Consider the following 11,846-nt stretch of genomic DNA (forward strand, 5'->3'; position numbering starts at 1 on the left):
ACAACCGTGTACAAAAGGTGTTCATAATTAACTAAGCATTTAGTGATCCGGCTATCAAAAGAGCACAAAGGCCTGTCTGTCTATGAATGAATGCTCACCTTGCCTTTTGTATAATTTCCTCTCTACGTCAAAGGATCTCTTGAACCAATAAAAACACATACAGACCCATAAAAGTGTTGAATTATTAGTCTGTGGTCAGACAAAGAGTGGGCGTCAGGGACCAACTGTGACGGGAACGCACTCGGGTCATTCAACCTCCCTCCTCTGCATGACTGGGGAGAACCGAAACAACGGCTTTTCAAATATCGGGTTGCAAAATCACTAGCTATTATGTCTCAGTTGATTTCAGCATCCTCCGTAATAGGCTATGACATTGAAATAAAGCTGTTATCATCATGTTCAATCTGCATGCTGTTCTTACGACTAAGAGCTACAGTTCGTTTATAATTCATCTGACAAATGGAAGCAAATCAGCCAAGCTGTGTCTCTTGTGGCACAATGCACAGTTTCACGTAAGCAGACGTCTCATTCCTCCACTGCTTCTGACATTGTCGAGGGGGGGGGGGGGGGGGGGTTGGGGGGGGGTTGGGTAGAATTGGTTGGCCAAGAGACGTAGATGGAGGAAAGGTGTAAGCATTCCTGAGGCAGGACCTGTAAAATCGACGCTATGGTTGTCTACCTGGCCTGAGAACTCAATGTTTTGCATTTTGTTATTGTCACAGCACAGCCGCAGAGGTTTCCTATCCTAGACATCGCACTTTAACCACACCAGTTCAGAGAAGGAATTATCACACCCAACTCTCTACTCGACTCTACTCTGCTCTGCTCTACTCTTCTCTTTACTCTACTCTAAATGTACATGCATATTGTATCTCTCAGTCTAAACAGGGCAGAGGTCTACAGGTGTTGTGTAGTATCTGGGAGTTCAAAATTATAAGCGCATGACAGTGGGCAGAACAAGCAGTAACTAGCGCCAAGACTGTTTGTGTACTATTATTGGCTCTATCTTTACAGCCTCAGGGGGAGTGTTTGTACCCTACATTCTCTGCCCTACATACGCACACATGCATGAACATACACACGCATGCACTCCATGCACGCAAGCGCACACACCCTGACATACAGGTATACAGCGCATTCGAAGGTATTCAGACGCCTTGGCTTTTCCCACATTTTGTTACGTTACATCCTTCTAAAATTGATAAAATTGTTTTTTTCCTCATCAATCTACGCACAATACCGAATAATGACAAAGCGAAAACAGGTTTTTAGAAAAAAATACAGAAATAGCTATTTTTAATAAATGTGATAAAAAAAAAATAAAAAAAACTGTTTTTACTTTGTCATTTTGGGGTATTGTGTGTAGATTGACGAGGGAAAATATTATTTAATACATTTTAAAATAAGGCTGTAACGCAACAAAATGTGGAAAGAGTCAAGGGGTTTGAATACTTTCCGAATGGAATGCACACACACACACACACACAGAGTCACTTAAGGATCTCATCTGTAATGAGGGCTTGTAGACACTAAGCTTTTTATCAAGTTGCCACGTTAACATGACTCAAGGTTTAGATTTTTATTTGAAATGGTCACTGCCATTCCACTGCAGATGGGTGAATGTGTAGCTCTGTCTTCTACAAGAGAATTTCACACCATATGTACACACCATATGTACAATTGTAATATATGCAACTCAGCCCTACTAATTTTTCAACTAATAATAATACCTCTTTTTAAACTAGTTTTTAATAATTGTATTACACAAAGGTACATGTAAACCATGTTATAATTGTTTTTGGAGCATTTCTTCTTGTTTAATTAAGGACAATTGTGCCTATTTGTCAGGTGTTTGTGTTTAGCTGAGATTTGACCTATAGTTCTACTCTGTTGAATACCAACCATTTTTAACACTGATAACTATCAAAGGTAGACGCTGTTGGGTTTAAAAGCAGGATATCATATAACAATTTAGTCAATTAGTTATTACAACATAGTTTTCAAGTAGTTATTAAGCCTATAATAAACTATCTCTGAAACTCAAACACTGGACAATGATCGTGATTCAGGCGCTCATCTGGTGAGTATATTTCAACCTCTTTTTAAGTATTGGCATTTTTGCAGAGGAGTACAGCATATGTGGAGCAGGCTGACATGACAAGAGTCATTGATTAGATTACTTGTTGTTATTACTGCATTGTCGGAACTAGAAGCACAAGCATTTCGCTACACTCGCATTAACATCTGCTAACCATGTGTATGTGACTAATAAATTTGATTTGATTTGATTGAGCAAGTATTTACATTAGGGAATGAAAACATCACATGGGGCCCAGATTGTTCACCAAAGTCCCCTTTAACCTATTCCTCTGTTAAAAGCTAATGATAGTCTTGAAATAAAAAAGTGTGCGTGTACATTTTTGGAGTTGTAGTTATAATATATCGCCAACATTCTCCCACTCTCTAGAAAACATTGGGAGAACATGACCACGTAGCACATGATGCAACCTTCCTACAGCATGAACCCTTTAACTTTTATGTTATTTTCCTAAATGTCTCCCAAAACAATAAATTGGCCAGGAACTGTTTACCTCTGGCCCCATGAGTCAGTCCGCCGTCTTCCGCTCCAGCCTGTGGTGGGTGAGAGAGCTATGTACTCTAGCTTGATATCTATCCCAGACAGATGTGAGAGGAGTGGGGGGCTGAGGCTGAATGACTGTCTAATTTATATAAGGACTGTAGGGGCTCAGATTAAGTTGTTTTCCAGTCTCCCAGGTCCCTGGCTCGGCTATTTGGAATCTACCGTGGCACTGCGGGCTGTGGGGGGGATATCCTCTTACACATGTGGCTCTGATGGTAGAGCTGTACTCTTAGCTAGCTCACCTCCGGGAGCACATGCTCGCATGGTGGAGAAGGGAACAGCAACAAGGCAAAAGAAGCATTCGAAATATATAGAAAAGAGTGGAGAAGTGCGTGTAGTCTGCAGCAAACTGTGATAATTAGAATACAGTTTGACTACCCATGTGAGAGACGCAGACTCGGTCTCAACCTTGAAGTCTTTACTGAAGACTCATCTCTTCAGTGGGTCATATGATTGAGTGTAGTCTGGCCCAGGAGTGTGAAGGTGAACGGAAAGGCTCTGGAGCAACGAACCGCCCTTGCTGTCTCTGCCTGGCCGGTTCCCCTTTCTCCACTGGGATTCTCTGCCTCTAACCCTATTACAGGGGCTGAGTCACTGGCTTACTGGTGCTCTTCCATGCCGTCCCTAGGAGGGGTGCGTCACTTGAGTGGGTTGAGTCACTGAAGTTATCTTCCTGTCTGGGCTGGAGCCCACCCTTAGGTTGTGCCGTGGCGGAGATCTTTGTGGGCTATACTCGGCCTTGTCTCAGGATGGTAAGTTGGTGGTTGAAGATATCCCTCTAGTGGTGTGGGGGCTGTGCTTTGGCAAAGTGGGTGGGGTTATATCCTGCCTGTTTGGCCCTGTCCGGGGGTATCATCGGATGGGGCCACAGTGTCTCCTGACCCCTCCTGTCTCAGCCTCCAGTATTTATGCTGCAGTAGTTTGTGTCGGGGGGCTAGGGTCAGTCTGTTATATCTGGAGTACTTTTCCTGTCTTATCCGGTGTCCTGTGTGAATTTAAGTATGCTCTCTCTAATTCTATCTTTCTCTCTTTCTTTCTCTCTCTCGGAGGACCTGAGCCCTAGGACCATGCCTCAGGACTACCTGGCATGATGACTCCTTGCTGTCCCCAGTCCACCTGGCCGTGCTGCTGCTCCAGTTTCAACTGTTCTGCCTGCGGCTATGGAACCCTGACCTGTTCACCGGACGTGCTACCTGTCCCAGACCTGCTGTTTTCAACTCTCTAGAGACAGCAGGAGCGGTAGAGATACTCTTAATGATTGGCTATGAAAAGCCAACTGACATTTACTCCTGAGGTGCTGACTTGCTGCACCCTCGACAACTACTGTGATTATTATTATTTGACCATGCTGGTCATTTATGAACATTTGAACATCTTGGCCATGTTCTGTTATAATCTCCACCCGGCACAACCAGAAGAGGACTGGCCACCCCTCATAGCCTGGTTCCTCTCTAGGTTTCTTCCTAGGTTTTGGCCTTTCTAGGGAGTTTTTCCTAGCCACAGTGCTTCTACACGTGCATTGCTTGCTGTTTGGGGTTTTAGGCTGGGTTTCTGTACAGCACTTTGAGATATCAGCTGATGTAAGAAGGGCTATATAAGTACATTTGATTTGATTTGTATATCAAGGAGAAAACCAATGTCTAGATGGTCATCCCAGATCTGATGATGAAAGGACCTCTCCTGACCTCATTAAGATGTGTTCAGGGCAATGAAGGCGATTGGTAGAATGGTAAATGAAAGCTAAATGGCAATGTTGTAAAAGTCCTTAGTTTACTTTATTTAGCAAGAACACAGTGCTCCTTCAACATAACGTTAGCATTAAACTCTAAAAGTCCCCTTGGAAATGAAACTACAAGTAGAGGAATAGACTTCTAGTTAAAAATGTAAAAATACTTTTTTCAACTCAAGTTTTGACTTATTATCTGCCTCTACATGGCACAGTGATGACAGAAGATAATGACACAGACAAGGCCATTCATTAGCTGTTATGAAGGTAATAAGGTCATCAGAAAGTGGAACCATAATAGCCTTGATGTCTGCTCTGCACCGTTAACTTTGCCAAACGTTGACTATGGAAATGCATGGCAATTCCATTGTCTAGAGGTTGTTCACAGAGAAATCCAATGGTTCAACTCTTGGGATGCTCAACTGCCCCATTTTCCCTCCCCTGCCTGTCTGTTGTTTACCCAATAGCCCAGACAAGTGGCGTCCAGATGGGATCCTTCCAGCGGCAGCACGTCCAGGGGGAACAGCTCAAAGTAAAGACAGAATGAAGAAGAGGAAAGAGCGAGAGAGAATCTAACTCCTCTCGTTCCAAGGGATACGCACACAGCTCTACAGCAGGAATCCTAAGCACAATTCCATGGAATTTCAAGGAGTCGAAGGGAGAGAAGAGAGACAAAAAAGTATTTTGAATTATAAAAATAAACAAACATGTTTGGACTCATTGGGGGAGAATTAAACCCCAGGGAAGACCCTTCCTGCCAGATCCCAGTGCATGATGAAAGACTATCCCACTTTAAACACAGCCGATGAAGGTATAATTTATCTTTCCCCATTATGTCAGGTCAAAGCTGTTATAATGTAATACCTGCTAGGACTCCTCTTATCTTTAGACTGCTGCCGTACGCAAGAAGACTTTGTCTTTAGTTTCTCCCATCTACAACTTCCTAATTACAGAACAGGGAGAGCCTGTCATATCCTTGGGTGTACAGATCAGATGGGGCCTTGATCCGTCAATCCTCAGAATTATTATATTTACTGACACCCAAAGTTATAAATAAGAGCTCACCGTGAGGGTTGGACGAACAGCCAACAAGAGGGTTGGCTGCGCGGAACCCGGTAATTTTCTAACCAGAGGAAAATATCTGCAATACAGCGGTGCAGAGCTGTATGAAGGACTGGTCTGCCAAGAATCTCCTGCAAACTATCAGGTGCTGTTGATTAAATTAGGGTGCTGTGGTACTGAAGCACATGATCCCGGCTCATCTGCTGTGGATGTTAGGATAAGCTGTATTTAATCAAACTTATGGAACGGTTACCACAAATGGCATTAAGACTCGAAATGTCAAAGGAACAATTACGTACTGGGGGAGGTTGATCTGGAAGATGTCACGGTTGTGTTGGGGTCATTCTGAGGGAACCTTTTGACACACTTTTCGTTGCTCAGCCGTTGCTTCCTACTGAAGATAGTTGTATACGTTTAGGGTTTCTGTTGGTTTTTCCGAATTTCGTCAGAGACACTAGTTATATAAAAAGACATGCAATGAATAAAAGGATAAGAAGATTGTGTACTGAAATAAACTTCTCCAACTGTTATCCTATAGTCTTCTCCGCCGCACTTTAAATCCCCAAATTGCTTTGGCGAGTGAAAGTCCACATAAGTATGAGAGAGGTCATGAGTGGCTGGTGACAGGAATGACAGAGTGCAAGGCGAGCGGTCTGCAATAGGTGTGCATTCATGGCGAGAGAGAGAGAGAGAGCGAGAGAGAGAGAGACAGAGAGAGAGACAGAAAGAGAGAGAGAGACAGAAAGAGAGAGAGAGACAGAGAGAGAGAGAGAGAGAGAGAGAGAGAGAGAGAGAGAGAGAGAGAGAGAGAGAGAGAGAAACTTTTGAAACTTTTTTTGAAACTTCTGTATGTGTAATGTTTACTGTTAATTTTTATTGTTTATTTCACTTTTGTATATTATCTACCTCACTTGCTTTGGCAATGTTAACACATGTTTCCCATGCCAATAAAGCCCCTTGAATTGAATTGAATTGAATTGAGAGAGAGAGAGAGAGAGAGAGAGAGAGAGAGAGAGAGAGAGAGAGAGAGAGAGAGAGAGAGAGAGAGAGAGAGAGAGAGAGAGAGAGAGAGAGAGAGAGAGAGAGAGAGAGAGAGAGAGAGAGAGAGAGCAGAGAGACAGAGAGACAGAGAGAGAGAGAGAGAGAGAGAGAGAGAGAGAGAGAGAGAGAGAGAGAGAGAGAGAGAGAGAGAGACAGAGAGAGAGACAGAGAGAGAGACAGAGAGAGAGACAGAGAGAGAGAGAGAGAGAGACAGAGAGACAGAGAGACAGAGAGACAGAGAGACAGAGAGAGAGAGAGAGAGAGAGAGAGAGAGAGAGAGAGAGAGAGAGAGAGAGAGAGAGAGAGAGAGAATGGTTGCCTGCCGTCAGGCCCGGGCTGACAACAGGCCTGCTATTCATTCAGATAAGAGCACAGTGTAATTGCCGTGTGGGCCAGCGGTCGCTGTGCCGCTGCTGATGTTTTGCCAACACACAATCAAGATGCCTGCACGAGATTATTGCGGCGTAAACAATTCCGTTTGGTCGTTTTCTTTTAACAACCTGATTTTTTGCTCTGAGCAGGATTAAGCTGAATATCTTAGCTTTTGGAGTCTTCTGACAGTCTAATTTGGATTAAATAACCACTAATTGAACCGTCTACAGCAGCAGGAAAAGACTGTTGTAAAAAAAAATAACGCTGACGTTTGCTTTTGAATGTAGATACTGTACTTCTTGCAATTGTTAGCTGTAGGCCTAATAGAGTTTAATAGCAGGCTGCACATAATATGTGGAAGAATCAAGAAAAAAATAACGATGCTATTTGACAACTGCAAGGGAGTTACTCTTCATGGTAATCTACAATGCATAGACCACTAATAAGCTGTTGTGTGATGTGAAATAGAAATTTCCCTCCCGTTTTTCAGTGGTAGTGCAAATGAAGATATGATGGGGGTATTTCAGAACCATCCACTGCGTGACACATATGTCAGCTCTCGAAATATAAACCTTTTCCATGTTGTTTTTAACAAGGCCCTACTTGTCTGTTTCAAATCAATCGACTGGTTCCAATATCTCTTCCTAAAATGAACGAGTACAGTATGAACGTCCCTGCAACGTTTTAAAGTTAAGTTAAGTAAGACCCTTCACAGTCTACAAATAGAGGTTAGGGAAGAGGAACATTCCACGACAGTATTACTGTAACTAACATTGAGTTCCAGCTCTTCTCCTACTAACTGAAGAAAGACGTTTGATAAGAGGAACAGAAAAACAGAAGCCCGTCCAAGATAAGACCATTCTCTGAGAACATCTATTGCCGAAAATCTGGGTGTTTGACCCGGATGTGGGATGTTATGCTATCACATCTTGTGGATAGAGCACTGGTAAATGCTGGTATGCAGGACATGTATACTTTAAGATGGGTTAGCCTCCATAGCCACCAAAGCTCTTTAGGAAACAAGATCTCTCAACATTTTCGTAAAAGAATGTTGCCTTTGAAAGATTGCCTTATTGATGAAAAACAGAGATGTTATAGTCAAGGGATAACTCACACGACAAATAAACTGCTCTCATGTGTCATAAGAAGTTGTGATGAATTAAATGTTGAATGAGAATAGGAGAATGGACCGGGCTTAATAAAAACATTATGTGCTCTCTGTTTTGAGGAATCTTACGCTGCGTCCTGACATCCTGTAAAGTTAACGACCTGGAGCTGACACAGGTGTCCCCGTGAAGTACTCTGCCTCCAATGTGTGAGGTCTTCCCGTCTTGTCAAACATGTAGAAAGTGGAACAGTTCAGTGAGTTGCGATACTCCCATAAATAGTCCAGAGAATGGCGTGAGAAAAGAGGGGCGTACGACCTTCATCTGTGTTTGTCTTGTCTTCTCCTCCCTAGCCCCTACCCAGAGATCCGTAGTAATCTGACGTTCTCGTGCATGTGGGAGTCAAGAACGGAACATCCTTGAGTTTAACAGCAGTTCTCATAGTGCTCTCCTTTGTCTCTCGACTGAGCACTTGAAACGGTCTGTGTCTGGACTGGTCAGCACTGAGTCGTCCTCTCTGTCTGCATGGTCAGCAATGAAAAGAACGAGAGTGACTCACAATACCGTATAGCCGTTATGCCTGGTCTGAAGAAGACAAACAACCCCTTTTTTAGCTTAAATGCGGAGAATCTTAAATGCGATCTTCACTGACCGTTCTTCGAGAAAGTAGTTGGTATGTACAAGGCATGTAAAGGTTGCCATGTTGCTGCTCTGTGAAGAATGCTGGTATGAAGGCTATAGGTTCATGGGTCATGATAGAGCCTGCAGCAGAAATTCCCCTCGAAAAAGGACTGATGATGGAGGGGTTTAAAGCAACAGCACTGTCATCTAGCCCACACACTGACCTTTGACCCTAGTCATTTACAGAAAAACAGTCAGGGAAGAGACTCTGAGCCTAGGGGGCGCTCTGTGCAGAGAGCGAGAGAAAGAAAGAGAGATAGAGAGAGAGAGAGAGAGAGAGAGAGACAGAGAGAGAGATCGAGAGAGCATGGTGAGGGGAGATGCATGTACTGGGCAGTCCAAAATGGCTCTGCAACTTCAAATCATTTTCTGTGTTCCTATAAGTTAATCACATTGCCAGCTTCTACATATCATGTTTGTCTCTAAACGCACATGGAGGAAAGAACGTACATAGTTCTCTTTTCCACAAGATGCACAAAATATTTTTTTACATGAAAAAAGGACTCCAGGCTACACTTGAACTTCTTAAACATGATACCAAAATATGCCGAAATCATAATCAAGCTATAATGAAATAATTGCCCTTTTTTTGGGCTGCAAATTGATTTTGAAGAACAAATTGGTTTAAAAAAAATCCGTGTGGCCCTCCGTTCAATTTTGAAATCTGAATGTGGCCCATCTTGACCTATCCCTGATGGGTGAGTCAAAGTAACCCAAAAAACTAAAACACGTAGACATAACTATCTGTCAGTCTCGCTTAATGCGTTTCGCTCCTCTATGAGTTTCAAACATTGTGGTGAGCGCAGATTTAATCACTTATGATTAACATTCCAGCGAACTTATCTCCAACACACTTTCACTGACAAATTCAGTTTAAAGAACAACATTTACTTGATAGGCCATGATAAGGGCCTGTACAGAGCTTTTAGTGGGGTCAGATTACCACATCCCGGAGTCACCTCTTTACTTCTGACGTTGAGACTGGTGTTTTGCGGGTACTACTTAATGACGCTGCCAGTTGAGGACTTGTGAGGCGTCTGTTTATCAAACTAGACCCTCTAATGTACTTGTCCTCTTGCTCAGTTGTGCACTGGGGCCTCCCACTCCTCTTTCTGTTCTGGTCAGAGCCAGTCTGCGCTGTTCTGTGAAGGGAGTAGTACACAGCGTTGTACGAGATCTTCAGTTTCTTGGCAATTTCTCGAATGGAATAGTCTTCATTTCTCAGAACAAGAATAGACTGACGAGTTTCAGAAGAAAGGTCTTTATTCCTGGCCATTTTGATCCTGTAATCGAACCCACAATTGTTGATGCTCCAGATACTCAACTAGTCTAAAGAAGGCCAGTTTTATTTAAACAGGACAACAGTTTTCAGCTGTGCTAACATAATTGCAAAATAATTTTCTAATGATCAATTAGCCTTTTAAAATGATGAACTTGGATTAGCTAACACAACATGCCATTGGAACACAGGAGTGATGGTTGCTGATAATGGGCCTCTGTATGCCTATGTAGATATTCCATAAAAAATCTGCTCTTTCCAGCTACAATAGTAATTTATAACATTAACAATGTCTACACTGTATTTCTGATCAATTTGATGTTATTTTAATGGGCAAAAAATGTGCTTTTCTTTCAAAAACAAGGACATTTCTAAGTGACCCCAAACTTTTGAACGGTAGTGTATATTAAAGGATAACAATATGTCCCTTTAGCTCTGCTTGGCAAAGCAACAGCATCTCCTTCGTGATAAGAGCATGTCATGGCTAATTAAAGCATTCCTTCTGGTTAATGTAAATACTGGAGGTCTTGATGTCTTGCACGCAAGTGAGAACTGCGCAAAGGAGGGAGGGAGAGAGGGAAGGAGAGAGGGAGAGGGGGCTGGAGGGTAATTACTTTCGTTCAAAGACTTCAGACGTGTCTTTCAGTGTCAACTGAGAGTTGTCCTTTCTTTGAACAAACTTGAGTGATGTAAAAAGGTTATACATGTCTCGGGAGTTATCTCAGTCTCTTGCCGCCCCATCATCAACAGAGTAGGACATGTCTGAGGGGTGTTTATGAGTAATTGAAATGAAAGAAAAGAGCAAAATCATACTGCAGTGAGAATCAAACAAAGACCTAAAACAAATAGTTTACAAGCAAAGCATAATTTATCAGAAAGATACATTTTAGGGCGGGAGAGTGCGATAGCAAGGCCTAGTGATTACTTTCATGCAACATGAGGAATAAAGATACTTCCCTCTAAACAAAAGGACTAGGCTATACTCAGGACCTAAGTTCAGCCCCAAGAACCCATCAAACAGATTGAGAAAAGAGGTGAAAAGGCCTTAGACATGAAGCCAACTGGCAAAGAAAACAAACAAAGGAAAGTTCTTTCCAGCCCTGTTTTGTCATCAGTATTTAGCAGCAGACCCGCAGCAAACATTAATGTCAGTATTGACATCCTATCTCTTTAGATTCTTCGGGGCCGTACACTTTATCATCCAATTGTCATCAGAATCACGTGGGTCATAAAAAGTGTAATCCTATGTAAGTATCGTCTTACAGATGGACAATAATCGCTCTTGGAAATGTGAAACAGGTTGCAATAAACAACGGTTATGAAACAGGCACTAGTAAATCTACTGTACCTGTTGAATACCACCCACTTATCTTTGTGGAGGGACACTAAAGAGAAATGTGGTAGCTTGGGGTGGTGCAAGAAAACTGGCGAAGAGGTCCTGTTTCAACACATACCCAGTCAAAGCATTGAGCTATAGGCTACTACGCTCTTAAAATGGTTTTCCTAAATGACAATGAGTAGGAAATCCAAGCGTAAGCGAGGGCCATCCGTATTGTGCATGAAGCATAAACAATAGAGTACAGATATCAAGTCAAGTACATACGTTTTCAAAGACGCCCGAGCTTGACCTCCCATTGGTTCATTCACCCCTGCACCAATCAGAGAAGAGTCAATGGCATGACTCATGAACCTTCGATGAGAATTACATTCTGAGATGAAAATCAGACACTACTGTGCATGTTAATCTCTTCTTAATAACCTGTACCTTTTCAAAATAGGAGAGTTTATTACTAGGTGACATATGTCATATAAAAGGATGTTATATGTTTTACAACTGTACTGTATTTTACACAGTTTATGTAGGATGTGCTATGCAAAAATAAATAGAATATAAGAATAACATTTCAGATTGTAATTAACTACTTCTGTAATAACTTA

The sequence above is a fragment of the Salvelinus alpinus genome, chromosome 22, assembly GCF_045679555.1.
Source record: "Salvelinus alpinus chromosome 22, SLU_Salpinus.1, whole genome shotgun sequence".
Lineage (NCBI taxonomy): Eukaryota > Metazoa > Chordata > Actinopteri > Salmoniformes > Salmonidae > Salvelinus > Salvelinus alpinus.